Source organism: Cryptomeria japonica, chromosome 10 (assembly GCF_030272615.1).
Source record: "Cryptomeria japonica chromosome 10, Sugi_1.0, whole genome shotgun sequence".
Taxonomy (NCBI): Eukaryota; Viridiplantae; Streptophyta; class Pinopsida; order Cupressales; family Cupressaceae; genus Cryptomeria; species Cryptomeria japonica.
Window position 1 is genome coordinate 485264140 of NC_081414.1, and position 13860 is coordinate 485277999.

The window sequence follows — 13860 nt, forward strand, 5'->3', positions numbered from 1 at the left end:
ATATTGCAAGCAGTTAGTTGTTCCAATGTTGTAGGGAATGAAGCTTTATGTTGAAGATTGTCTAAAATATTCTTCTGAGATGGAGGACATGACCAAGGTGCCTTATGCAAGTGCAGTTGGCAGCCTAATGTTTGCAATGGTTTGTACCAGGCCAGATATTGCCCAATCAGTGGGAGTATTGAGCCAGTTTATGGCAAAACCAACAAGACTTCATTGGGATGTTGTGAAGAGAGTGTTTAGATATTTGAGAGGAACTTCTTAGTATGCTCTATGTTACCATGGGAATTTGGCTGGATCATGGAAAACTATCAGCATTCAAGGTTATGTGGATTTTGATTGGGTAGGGGACATTGATAGCAGAAGATCTACCAATGGATATATATTCACGTTGAATGGTGGTGCAATCAGTTGGATGAGAAAGTGACAAGCTATAGTCGATTTGTCCACTATAGAAGTAGAGTACATGGCAGCAACTCGTGCCTGTCAAGAAGCTATTTGGCTTAAACGCTTGTGTTCTGATGTTGGTTTTAATGCAAGGCGGATTTCTATCTATTGTGATAGTCAGAGTGCCATTTTTTTGGCAAAAAATCCCTTTCCATGCCAGGATGAAACATGTTGATGTGCAACATCACTTTGTTCGTGACATGGTGGAATATGGAAAGGTTAATTTGAAAAAGGTGGATACTCTGAATTTTTTTGTAGATGCGTTAACAAAACCTAAAAGCACGACTAAGTTCAAATGGTGTGCCAACTCTATGGGCCTTGGAGCCCATGATTCTCAGTAGTCTCTAAGTGTTCTGGAGATACTAGTATGTTCTTCGTCAAGTGGGAGAATGTTGAGAATGGGTGTCTCAAACTTATTGGTTGAAATCTCGGTCAAATGGCTTTTGGATTTTGCAATCAGTAGTTCAGTGTGATAACCTTTCATGTTATTGATAAGCAATTGGTAACCTTCGTGTTATATACTCACTTGGTGAAGGCAATGTGAAAAGTGTCATGGGATAGTGAGGGATAGGAGACTTTGTGTTCCTCATCATACCACAACTTTAAGAAGCAGATGGGAAGAGTGTTGCGGGCTAGCGGGGTATTGGACTTCCCCGCCACCCCATGTGGTAAATAGTGGTCTACCAATGATGCTGTGGGATAGTGGGAGAGAGAGTGAAGCCTTTCTCCCCCTACCACCCTCCAGCTTAAAGAAGAGAATGTAGGAAGTCTTGCGGGGTAACAAGGAAGCAAGGAGACTTGCTCTCCCCGCCACCCTGCAAGGTATCAAAGTGATTACTGTCGATAAGTTAAGAGAGATAGAGGTGGGGACCATGAACAAATGCGAAACAACTTGCTAAGCTATATGTTGATGATTGGTCCAAGCTGGAATGACTCAGAGGATGCAATATAGATAAAATAGCATGTTATTGATAGTCTGAGGAAGTTCAACAATTGGAGCTTTGAAAACTAAAACGAACCATTTTTTGAGTAGAGATATAAAATATTTGAAGAAACGGTTGCACAAGGGACTGTAAGGAAATCAATTAGTTGGAGAAGTTGATCGATTGGGTGATTCTGTTGGATGCCGAATTGTAGACTGATTGTGATTGTAGTCTATGTAGATCGAAATTGATCTGATAACTGTATGCTGACTAAATAAAGTCTAGAATAGATCATTTGAATCTGTATCTTGTATGTAAATTCTTTTTATTGTAATACAAGAGATATTAATTTGGTGTGTGGGGTTTTCACCCATAAAGGTTTTCCCATGTGAAATCTAGTGTTCACTCTATGTTTGAAAATCTTTCATGTTACTCTATTTTCTGATGTCGTGCATCTTAATTATCATTATTCAGAATTGAAATACATCCTTGTTTCTCTCCTCTATGAATTTAACATTTGGAAGGCATTTTCCGCACTCTTCTTTCCTTATAGTTTACATGTAAAGATTTTGTTCTCCTTGTGCTGCATATTTGTTTGATTTTGCATGATTGATATTGTCATGGTTGTCATGTTTTGAAAAAGTAAAATATTGTCTTATACTGATTCACCTCCCCGCACTATCCTCGCCTCCATCCCCGCCTCCCTCCCCCTCCCCCTGTTGTCTCTTTAATTGGTATTAGAGATAGTTCCTTCATAATATAGCTAAATCTATAGAAGGAAGATCTAAAGATCACACATGGAAAACCCATAAGGATTCTCCGCTAATAGTGCTCCTTTATTTGATGGGACACATTATGCATTCTGGAGTGTAAGAATGTAGACCTACGTAATGCTACTTGGATTTCGTATTTGGCAATCGATTGTGGATGGCTATAGTGCACTATCACCTCCACTAATAGATCTTGTGGTAAGAAGGCAAGAAAAAACAATGGCAAAGCCATGAATGCAATTATATATGAACTATCTGAATCAAAGTTTGTCAAAGTTATGCATTGCAAATCAACAAAAGATATATGGGACAAATTACAAAAGATCTATGAAAGGGATGACAAGGTTAAGAAGGCTAAGCTTCAAACTCACAAAAGGTAATTTGAGATTCTAAAGACAAAGAATGAAGAGAATGTTGCTACCTATTTGGTTCTTATGGATGAAATTGTGAATATCATAAAGGGTATATTACTACACAAGAATAGAGAACAAGCATCTTCATGAAGTCTCTTCCAAAAGAGACTTTTAAGTACCTTAGACAAAAGTTGGGGATAATTTCATCTTCATCTAGTCACTAATGGGATGCATTATTTAGGGGGAGCTCATCATTGTATTATCTTACAACTTTGAGGATTCCTTTTCTATTGATGTCAAAAAGGAAAAGAAGATAAAGGGAGGCATTATTTATAGATTATTTCAAGAGATTGTCATCAATAAAAAATAGGGATATTGTTCGAATTATTATTGATGTTAAAGTGAATGCTCAAGGAAATCTAATTGTTGCAAGAATAAAGACTGTTGAAGTAAATTAGTTTTTAAATTGCTTGATTTTAAATGAATAAATTTATAGTTATTTATGGTGTTCAACGTCTTTCACATTGATGCTTAAATTTAAATTTCCCTAATGTTGGCCAATCATATTTTGGAATATGAAATTTTAAATTAATTTATGTTGGCCGACCTACCTTGGCACCCTTATTGGAAGTTTTATTTGAATTAAAAATACATAAATTTATAAGGCCAACCTACCTTGATTAATCACCCAACTTGGATAAAAGGAAATTAAAAAATAAATATGATGTTATATGCTTCCTAACCCTTACTATTTTTGTCTCCTAAGTAAAATTCAAAATGCAATAAATAAATTATTGGGGTTGATCTTAACAAAAAAGAAAATGAGAGGGTGCATATAAATTTATGAGTTCCATCTCTTAGCATGCATCATGTCTTTTCATGAGATTGCCCCCTTTGAGAAAATATAAAGATGAAATTGGGGGGTAGTGTCAAAGCAAGTAATTCACAATTATCCTTTTTTTTATGAGCAGATCTGAAGCAATTAAAATCAAATTTCAATAGCAGATCTAGGAGGAGATTTAAGGTAGATTTTGTGAAAGATTTAAGGCAGATCTAAGAGAAATTTTTAGCAAATTTATGAAGATTTATGTGAAAATTTGAAGATCATTATAGCAGATTTGTGAGTTGATATATAGTAGATTTTTGAGCAGATATAGCAGATTTGTGAGTAGAATTCAAGACCAATCTGGTTGGTGCCTCTCATTAAAAGAGATTGATGTCTCTTATTGGGTTGGTATTCAATTGTGGGGATTGTTGTCTTTTGTGGGTCTATGCCTATAGAATTTGTAAGAAGATTTTATACAAGCAATATTTTTTTATGGTTTTCTCTTGTAAGGGTTTCCACATAAATCTTGTGTTCTCCTTGTGTTTCATATTTGTTTGATCTTGCATGATTGATATTGTTATGGTTGTTATGTTTTAAAATAGTAAAAGACTATCGTATATTGATTTGCTCCCCCTCTCAATATAAGCTTGTTCTCTTCATGATCTCCTCTGCAAAAGTTATAATAGATCATTTCATGTGGAAACTTGTGCTACCACTAGAGATGTCATGGATTATGAAGATACCATTGATGAATGTTTCTTGAGTCAACAAAGAATTAAGACTTATGACATTTTGTGTAGCAAAATAGAGGGGTATGTGTAGGATCATGGTGTGCCAAAACAGGCCCTTAAGTGGCAATGAAATTTCAAAAAATCAGAGTTATGCAACTTGACATGAAAAATTGAATAAGTTATGAACATTATTTTTAAAATATGTAAGAAGAGAATCTATAGAAAATTGAATTTAGTTTCTAAGCTACTAGTTGTGTTTTGAAAAAAAAAATCCTATTTGATGAAAATTTCAAATTTCAATGCAGTGGTACAAAAATTTCAGGAAAAAGATAAGAAGTAAGTGTATGTCTGACCATCCTAATCACAATCAAATCATAATATTTTTTTACAAGATTTATAATATAAGTATTAGACTCATGTCTGGATGTGACACATATTTTTTTATAATTTTTTATAAAGTAGATAATTATTTATGAATTTTTTACTACAGCTTTCCAGAATTTCAGAAACTCCGTCTGACCACCTTAACTTGGTCAAAACCTTATGAAATTAATTTTTTAAAATTTTTTCCCTATAGTAGACGAATCATAAGATGTGACGCATATTTCAGATTCAAAAAATGTTATGCGGTTTGAAAGCTATGAGTGTTTTTCAATCAATCTATCAATCAGGACTTTTGTAAGAATTCAATTAGAAAATAAATAATAAATATTTATTAAAGTTGAAATAAGACAAGACTTATATTGTTGGAAAGCTGAGAACGTCCTTAAAAAACCCTTTTCATTTTATCAATTTTGGCTATAAAAAAGTCGTCAGCCACCAGTGTAAATTCTGGAAAATCAAGGAATACTGAAAAACACGTTTTTTCAATTGACTTTCTGGGCTTGTCACTTCCAAGCCAAATCCCAAAGCAAATCCGAACCAAAAGATGGAGAGAAAAAATTATGTTTTAAAATCGGATATCCGTTTTTGAAAAAATATATTTTTTTTAAAAAGTAAATTGGGCATAACTTTTGCATTTTATATTGAAATTTTGATTTTTTATAGGCGTTGGAAAGGTAATTAAGAGCTCTATGATATGGAATATGTATATTTTCAATTATTTGTTTTAAAAAATAATTATAATTCATTTAAATTCATCCTTCATTTTTAAAACATAAAAAACTCATGACTTTTTCATATGATTTCCCTATTGCATGAATTTTTGTAACAATCATCTCAAAATAAACTAAATAAGTAATTAATTAATAATAGAAAATTTATGAATTTTATTGAGTTCAATAAATTTTGATAAACCATGTTATCTATGTTTGTTCCTTTCTCCACCTCTCTCTCCTAAACCTATTGCTCCACCTATTTGTTTCTTCCTCCCTCTCTTTTGTCCATATTTATACATCTCTCTCTAGACCTATATCTCTAACTGTCGATGAATACCTCATTCAATCTCTCAAGCTCTACAAGGTGCTTATATTTCTACCTCTTCATAATTTCCTCCTCTATGTCACTCTCTCTTCGCTAAGATCTAGACTAGTCTCTTTGCATTTCCTTCTCATCTCTAGCAACAAAATTCAGAGGGGACAAGGAGAGGTGTAGGGAAGTATCAAAAAGAGGAGAGGGGGAGAGAGGTGAGAAGGAGATATTAATTGGGGGGAAGAGAGAGAGTGAGAGAGAGATATATATATAATTAGGTGGAATTCGAAGAGAGAGAGGGAGGGGGTAATTGGGGTGAAGAGAGAATGAGAGGGAGAGTTTGAGATTATTAGGGGGTAGGAGGAGAGGGGGAGAGGGAAAGGTATCAACAAAGAGAGAAGAGAGATGGGGACAAAGGTGAAGAGAGACATAGAGAGTAATGAGGGGGTGGGGAGAGGGGGAGAGGGAAGTATCTATAAACCCATAGGAGGAGAGAGGTGATTGAGGGTAATTGAGGGAAAGAAATAATGTGAGAGAGAGTTGGGTGTAATTATTGGATAAGAAGAGAGGGAGAGACATGGAGAGAGGTGAAGAGAGTGATAGAGAGAGGATAATTAGCGGGAGTAGAGGGGAAGAGGGAAGTATTAACAAAGAGATGGAATAGAGAGAGGGTAATTAGGGGGCTCTCTCCCCATCTCTCCCCCCTCTTTCTTTATTGATACTCCCTCCCTCTCTCTCCCCCCTCCCCTTCCCCTAATTATCTTCTCTCTAGACCTCTCTCTTTGAACCTCTCTCCTCATCTCTCCCTCTCTCCCTTTGTTGATACTTTCCCATACCCCCTCTCCTCCCAACACCTAATTACCCCCAACTCTCTCTAATTCTCTCCCCCAAATGTCATCTCTCTGTCATACCTATCCTTACCTCTAACTTTATCATATGACTCCTTAGGTGTTGTTAGGGTTCATATTGTGTCCTAATGAGTCATATGGTGTCCTATGAACCCTTAGGACACCATATGATGTTGTTAGGGGTCATATGGTATGCTAAGGGTTCATATTGTGTCTTAAAGGGTCATATGGTGTCCTATGACCTCTTAGGACACCATATGACTCCTTAAAACACTATATGGTGTTGTTATGGGTCGTATGGTGTCCTAAGGGGTCATATGGTATCCTATGACCCCTTAGGATACCATATGGTGTCATTAGGGTTTGTATGATGTGCTAAGGGGTCATAAGATATCATATGACCACTGAGGACACCATATGACCCCTAAGGTGTCTATAGGGGTCATATTGTGTCCTAAGGGGTCATGTATGGTGTCATATGACCCCTTAGGACACCATATGGTGTCATCATGGATTATATGGTGTCCTAAGGGATCATATGGTGTCCTATGACCACTTAGAACAACATATGATCTTTTAGGTGTCATTTGGGGTCATATTATGTTTTAACAGGTCATGTGGTGTCATATGACCCCTTAGGACACCATATGGCATCATTAGGGGCTGTATGGTGTGCTAAGGGGTCATATTGTGTCTTAAGGGGTCATAGGACATCATATGACCACTTAGGACACCATATGACCCATTAGGTGTCGTTAGGGGTTATATTGTGTCCTAAGGGTTCATATGGTGTCCTATGACCCCTTAGGTGTTGTTAGAGGTCATATTGTGTCCTAACGGGTCATATGGTATCTTAAAACACCTTTGGATACCATATGGCATCTTATAACCCTTTAGGATACCATATGGCATTATTAGGGGCTATATGGTGTGCTAAGGGCTCATATTGTATCTTAAAGGGCCATAGGACATCATATGACTCATTAGGACACCATATGACCCCTCAAATGTCATTAGGGGTCATATTATGTCCTAAAGGGTCATATGGTGTCTCATGAACCTTTAGGACACCATATGATGTTGTTATAAGTCTTATGGTGTCCTAAGGGGTCATATGGTGTTCTATGAGCCTTTAGGACACCATATGGTGTCGTTAGGGGTCGTGTGGTGTGTCAAGGGGTTATATGGTATCCTATGACCCCTTAGGACACCATATGACCCCTTAGGTATTGTTAGGGGTCATATTGTGTCTGAACGGGTCATATAGTGTCTTATGACCCCTTAGGACACCATATGGTGTCGTTGGGGGTTGTATGGTGTGTTAAGGGGTCATATTATGTCCTAAGGGGTCACAAGACATCGTATGACCCCTTAGACACCATATGATCCATTAGGTTTTGTTAGGGGTCATACTATGTCGTAAGAGGTCATATGGTGTCTCGTGACCCTTTAGGACACCATATGACCCCTTAGGACATTATATGGTGTCGTTATGGGTTTTATGGTGTCTTAAGGGGTCATATGGTGTTCTATAACCCCTTAGGACACTATATGACGTTGTTAGGGGTAATATTATGTCATAAGGGGTCATATGGTGTCCTATGACCCCTTAAGACACTATATGATGTCGTTAGGGGTCATATTGTGTTCTAAGGGGTCATATGGTGTCTTATGATCCCTTAGGACACCATATGGTATCATTATGGGTCATATGGTGTCCTAAGGGGTCATATGGTGTCTATGACCCCTTAGGACACCATATGGTGTTGTTATGGGTCATATGGTCTCCTAAGGGGTCATATGGTGTCCTATGACCCCTTAGGACACCATTTGGTGTTGTTATGTGTCGTATGGTGTCTTAAGGGGTCATATGGTGTTCTATGACCCCTTAGGACTGATGAATACTAAGAGGGGGGGGGATGAATTAGTATACAAAAAAAATATTGCACTTAAACACTTAAACAGTCTAAAGATAAACCGGTAAAACAATTTAACAGATAGACCGGTTATCACACATGAAAACCAAAATGCAAATAAAGCATTCACCCACAAAAGCAATACAATCATAACACAAGATATTTGACATGGAAACCCAAATGGGAAAAACCACAGTGAGATGGAACTCACAAGTCACTAGGTGCAGAATAGAAACCAGACTGGTTAAGGTCTTACAATGTTCTTCACCAGAACAGATCCTGTTAGGAATCTCAATCTCTGTTAGGAGATAAGTCTGATCAAGGACTACCTTGCTAGAGGATTTTAGATTCACAGAGGTGAACCACCTTGTTAGAGGATTTTACAAAAGGCTGTTGGGCCTACCCGGTTAAGGGCTACAGACTTGTCAAAGATGTGAGTAATCAACAAGTGTTTGATCTATCTAATAGCACAGACTGCTCGGTTAGGTCCTTGATAGCTCGTTCTTAATGCACTCCTGCATTGCTTTAGTCTTCTACACATTCATATTCTTTTCAACTCCTCAACCACGTTAAACCCTAGCAACAACATAAACCCTTTCAGCAACAACCTAAAACCCTAGACATGATGTCCTTTTAAAGGAATCTGATTTCATGTCGGTCCAATAGGATTACATTTAAATTTCCTAGGTTCAATGAATCTAGACATACTCAGTAACACGACACAAGAAGCACCGCCAGTGTGTCAGCACCATCAAACAATCAGTGGATTGGTAACTCATCATAAAATGCCGGTTGGTAACTCATCACAGAGTATTACCAGTTCATACGAAAAGCCGGTTGCCGGTTTGACAAAAAAGAAGATTGGTAGAAATGTGTTATGCCGCTTTAATCCCTCATACCGCTTGAGGTCAACATGCCACTTTAGACTGGTAAACACATTTTGCAAAACATCAATAGTCTAATGACTATAATACAACATACCTACAACATACTAGTTGGAACAAATACCGGTTGTGCTCTAACTCATACATATAAAGAGGATCTTAATGCAAGTGTGTGTCCATCAATGACAATCACAACATAAACATCAAAAATGCCAACAATCTCCCCCTTTGGCATTGATGGCAAAACTTAGGAAAATAAAATGTTGACATCTAAGTGTTTTACAACAAAATCATGCCATTAGCAAAATTAGCAAAATTGCTCCCCCTAAGCATATACACTATCCCTTAATCAATACAATGTATATAAATTTTGCATACAGAGCATAAACATTGAGATATCAGAGCATAGAGCGTATATCAAAGCATATAGCAAAATTTTAAGTACCAGATACTTCTCCCCTATACTTCTCCAAAATAGAATACTTCTCCCCCTTTGCCAACAATGACAAAGTACCGCTAAACAAGCCTGTTTCCATTTGATATATAAAAATAATAAAAGTTTATGACAATAAGGAATAGTACTTGTCAAAAATAGATTTATAGTCCTACAAGAATTGCTTCATTGATAGAGACCAGGACTCAAGTAGGGAGGTGGCCACTTCTTTCTCTGTTTGCATCTGGGAGACCTGTTCTCCATGGCATCAACTGTGCTCATCTCCTGTGTAACTATTAATGCATCCTAGTTCAGATAACACTTCTGAAGAATTTGCAGACGTGGAAGTAAAACCAATTGAAGCTCCTGCAAATCTCTAGACCGTGTGCTGATCTCTTGCTCTATTTTCACTAACTGGATATGAAACCGGTGAACGGTTTGCCCATAAGTTGTGAAGGAATCATAAGGTGGCTTGAATGTGCTCAAGTAAGACTGTAAGTCTATTTGAAGCTTTTGCTTCTGAGCTAGCACATCATCAAAGAATAGATGGGGTTGGTAGATTTTGCTAAGTAGTAGATTTCCCTCATCCAAAGTGTCCCTTATATCCTTTTGGTCTTTCTGCAATTCAGACCGGAGCTCATTCAACTTCTTTACCAGAGCAATGTTAAGAGCTTTTTGATGCTCTTTCTTGACATTTGCCTCAACTGCTTCTTCTAGGCTCTACACCTGATCATCCACTACTGTACATAGGAGCTTTAGTCTAGCTAATGATGAATCGGTGTTTGGAAGATTTGTACCGGGTATCAAACCGATAAGTGTGTCCACAGCTGCTTGAATTATATCCTGCTCCTTCTTCCTTCGAATGATTTCAAGGCACTCTTGAGCAACCTTGATGCTCTGCATTAGCTCCGATTCACTTGCAAACTAGAGATCTATAGGACTGGAGAGGTCAGCCGGTTTGGCTTGACTCCCGGTTGCCTTCAGAGTGTCCATCTGGGTGCTCTTCACCACTTCTCCCACCTTGTCCTCTTCTGCTTTCATCTTCTCCACTTCTCTCCTCTTCTCTTCTTCCTTTTCCTCCTTAGCCTTTTTCTTTTCTGCTTCCTTCTTCTTCTCCTATTCCTTATCTTCTTTTTCCTTCTTCTTCCTCTCTGCTTCCTTCTTTTTCTCCTGTTCCTTATCCTCCTCTTCTTTCTTTTCCTTTTCATCTTCTTGCTTCTTTTTCTCCTCTTCATCCTTCTTCTGCTTCTCCTCTTCATTCTTCTTCTTCTTCTCCTCTTCCTTCTTCTTTTTCTCCTCTTCATCTTTTTTCTTTTTCTCCTCTTCATCTTTCTTCTTCTTTTCCTCTTCATCTTTCTTCTTTTTCTCTTCTTCGTGCTTCTTCTACTTCTCTTCTTCATCCTTTTTCCTCTGCTCTACCTCTTCCTTTGTCGCTTCCTGTCTGTCCTCAACTTTCTTCTCCTATTCAACCTATTGCTCTTGTCCTGTTGCCTCAGATGGTATTTCCTGAGTAATATCTTCTTAATCCAGGGCATCGACATCAATAATGTCGACTGGTTCATCAACCAGATTTCCTTCATCATCAAATGCTTCATCCGGTTTGGATATAACCGGCTCTTTCTTAGCTTGCCGATTGGCTTCATCCAATCGATGCATCTTCAAAGCATCTAGAGCATGAGTGTGTGTATCCTTGAGCACTTCCTTACCTTTTCCTTCTAGTAACAGGAGTCTTCTTCTTCTCATGAAGAAAAGACATTTGTATTTGTTCATTACATCGAATAGTTCCGAATTTGATACATCACGAAATTGTTCAGCAAATTTTTTTTCTCTCATTTCCTGTTCCTGCTCTATGGCAATGCGCCATTTATTGTCTAAGGACTTATACAAAGAATCCGATGTTTCAAATCTAATTTCTGAAGGGGACCGGTCATTAATACATAAATATTGAATTATTTCTTTTTCCACTGCCTCCTTTTCATCATCATTAAAGTCATCAAAATAATCAATTAAATCATTCAATACTTTTCTCCTAATGTTTTTGATAGTTCTTTGACAATGTGTCAAAGGTTTGTAGGAGGAGATATCTATATTTACCGGTGCTGAAGATGCCGGTTCATTCTTTGTCTTCTTTCTTGTCTATCTCACCTTCTTAGGCTGCTCCTCAGACACAGTTTCTTCTAAGTCCAGAGAGTTGCTTTTTGTCTTCCTTTTCCTCTCGAAGAATTTAGCCGGTGTTGCTTCCGGTTTCTTTTTGGCTGGTGACTTCTTGGTCACTCTTGGAGTTGTAGTAGTAACAGGTGCTGATGTTGCAGGCACTGCCTTTGCCTTCTTCACTACCGGTTCTTTCTCTTTCACTGCTGGTGGTTCCTCAGCCGGTGCTATCCTCTCTAGGTAGGTTCTGGTTCTCTTCACCTTAGGATCAATCAGTGAGGCAATAAGAGTAGAGGCATACCCTTCTAGCATGTCGTACATCACCTCATAGCCCATTGACTCCACTTCTTCCATTCTAGGCTCAACAACCTCCATTATGCATTTGTCCACCTAGATGGTGAAACAAATGTCATCTTCATATTTCTTGACAATATCACTTGAGATCCTCATCCTTTGGCTCATTTTTTGTCTGATCTCATCAAAATACTTGTTCAAAACTTCAGGATAACTGGTTCCCACTGCTTGCAAACTTTCCTTTTTCAGTTTGGTAACCAGTTGGTCCGCAGACCACTGAATGTCTCCTACTCCTAGGAAGTATCCTTGAAAGTAAAAGAACAACCCAACCAATAGTTGTCCAAACTTGAACCTTAGTGCATTATCTTGTTTGATTGATTTCAGGTTCAATAGGAGTTTCCTCTGCATACCGGTGCATAGGTCAAATGATGCATCCTCCTTTATCATCCAGTAAGCGGCATTTACTGCTGCAGCAGATACAGAGTTAATCATGTTCATTGAGAATGTCCGGTATCCAATCACCATACACGCATACTTCACCAGATCATCCTTGATTGAATTGACCGTCATGCCATGTGAGTCACTCACTGAATCAGTGAGCTTGGACATTTCAGTTTTGCTAATAGTCCTTAGGGCTGGTACTTCCCTTGTATTGTAGAAACCGGTGACTGTATGAATTGCCTGCAGCATGATATCATGTGTTGTCTCTAGGTACATTTTGTCACCATGGACTCTGCTCAAAATGATCCTTATGTGATCCTCTGTAAATTCTTCCAGGAAGTATACAACATTATGGAGTTTCTTCTTCTCCAAGATACTATACTCTGGTTTGATTTTCTTATCCTTTCCACAAAACAGACCTAGTTGGGAGTGGATGGCCAGAGACCCTAGGTCTTCAATCTTGCAATCTATGTAGTTAGAAATTCCCTCTTCTACTATCACTCCATCCGGAACTTGTGATAGGGCATTATACTTTGACTTCCGTTGAATAAAACTTTCAGACTCAATAGATGCACTAGAACTAGTATGAGATGCAAAAGCCATTGTAGAAATTTTAAGAACTCAAGAAATACCTTTTAAAACACTCAAATTTAGGGCTTTCCGATTCTCCTTCACTCCTCACTTCGTTGGTAGCTGAATCACCGCTTTGTGTTCTCCACTTGACCGTTTTCTATTTGAATTTGAATCTCCTTCGCAGTTTCTCAATTTCTCCAAATCTCTTCTCAAATCACCTTTTCGTTGCTCTGCTCTTTGAAAAACTTTTCTTCACTCGAAAACTGATAGTGAGAAATGATTTCAAAAATGCTTTTAAATATAGTCCTCACCTACCATCATTAATGCTCCTCCATTAGGGCATAAACCCTAATTTTCCTTTTTACCATTTCTAGTCTTCTACCAAGCGACAGGTATCATATACCAGTTAAGGTCTTTTGCCGGTATAAACCGGGGGTTCGAATTTTTTTTGCCATTTTCTCCCCCTAATCCTTTTGAAGCTTAGTTTGTCGGTTCCAATATTTCCACACTAGGTGCAGAAATCAGTTCCTCTTCCAACATTACTGGTTTCCTCTTCCAGGTTTTGTTCATGTCCTCTTGAACTATTTCAACATCAATTCCTCCTTCCTGAGTGACTGGTATATCATTAGATATACTCTTTCTACTTCTGCAGAATCTTGCAATGTGACCCGTTTGTTGCAGTGATAGCAAACCAATCCAGGTGCTCTCCAAGGTCCATTGTTCATGTTTCCATTCTTCCTTTTGCATGTTGCAATAGTGTGACCATGACCATGACAGATCATACAATTTTCTCTCCATCTGGTTGCCGCTTGATATCCACCGCTTCTTGGCTAATCATTGAAGACATTAAACCGGTTGTGATT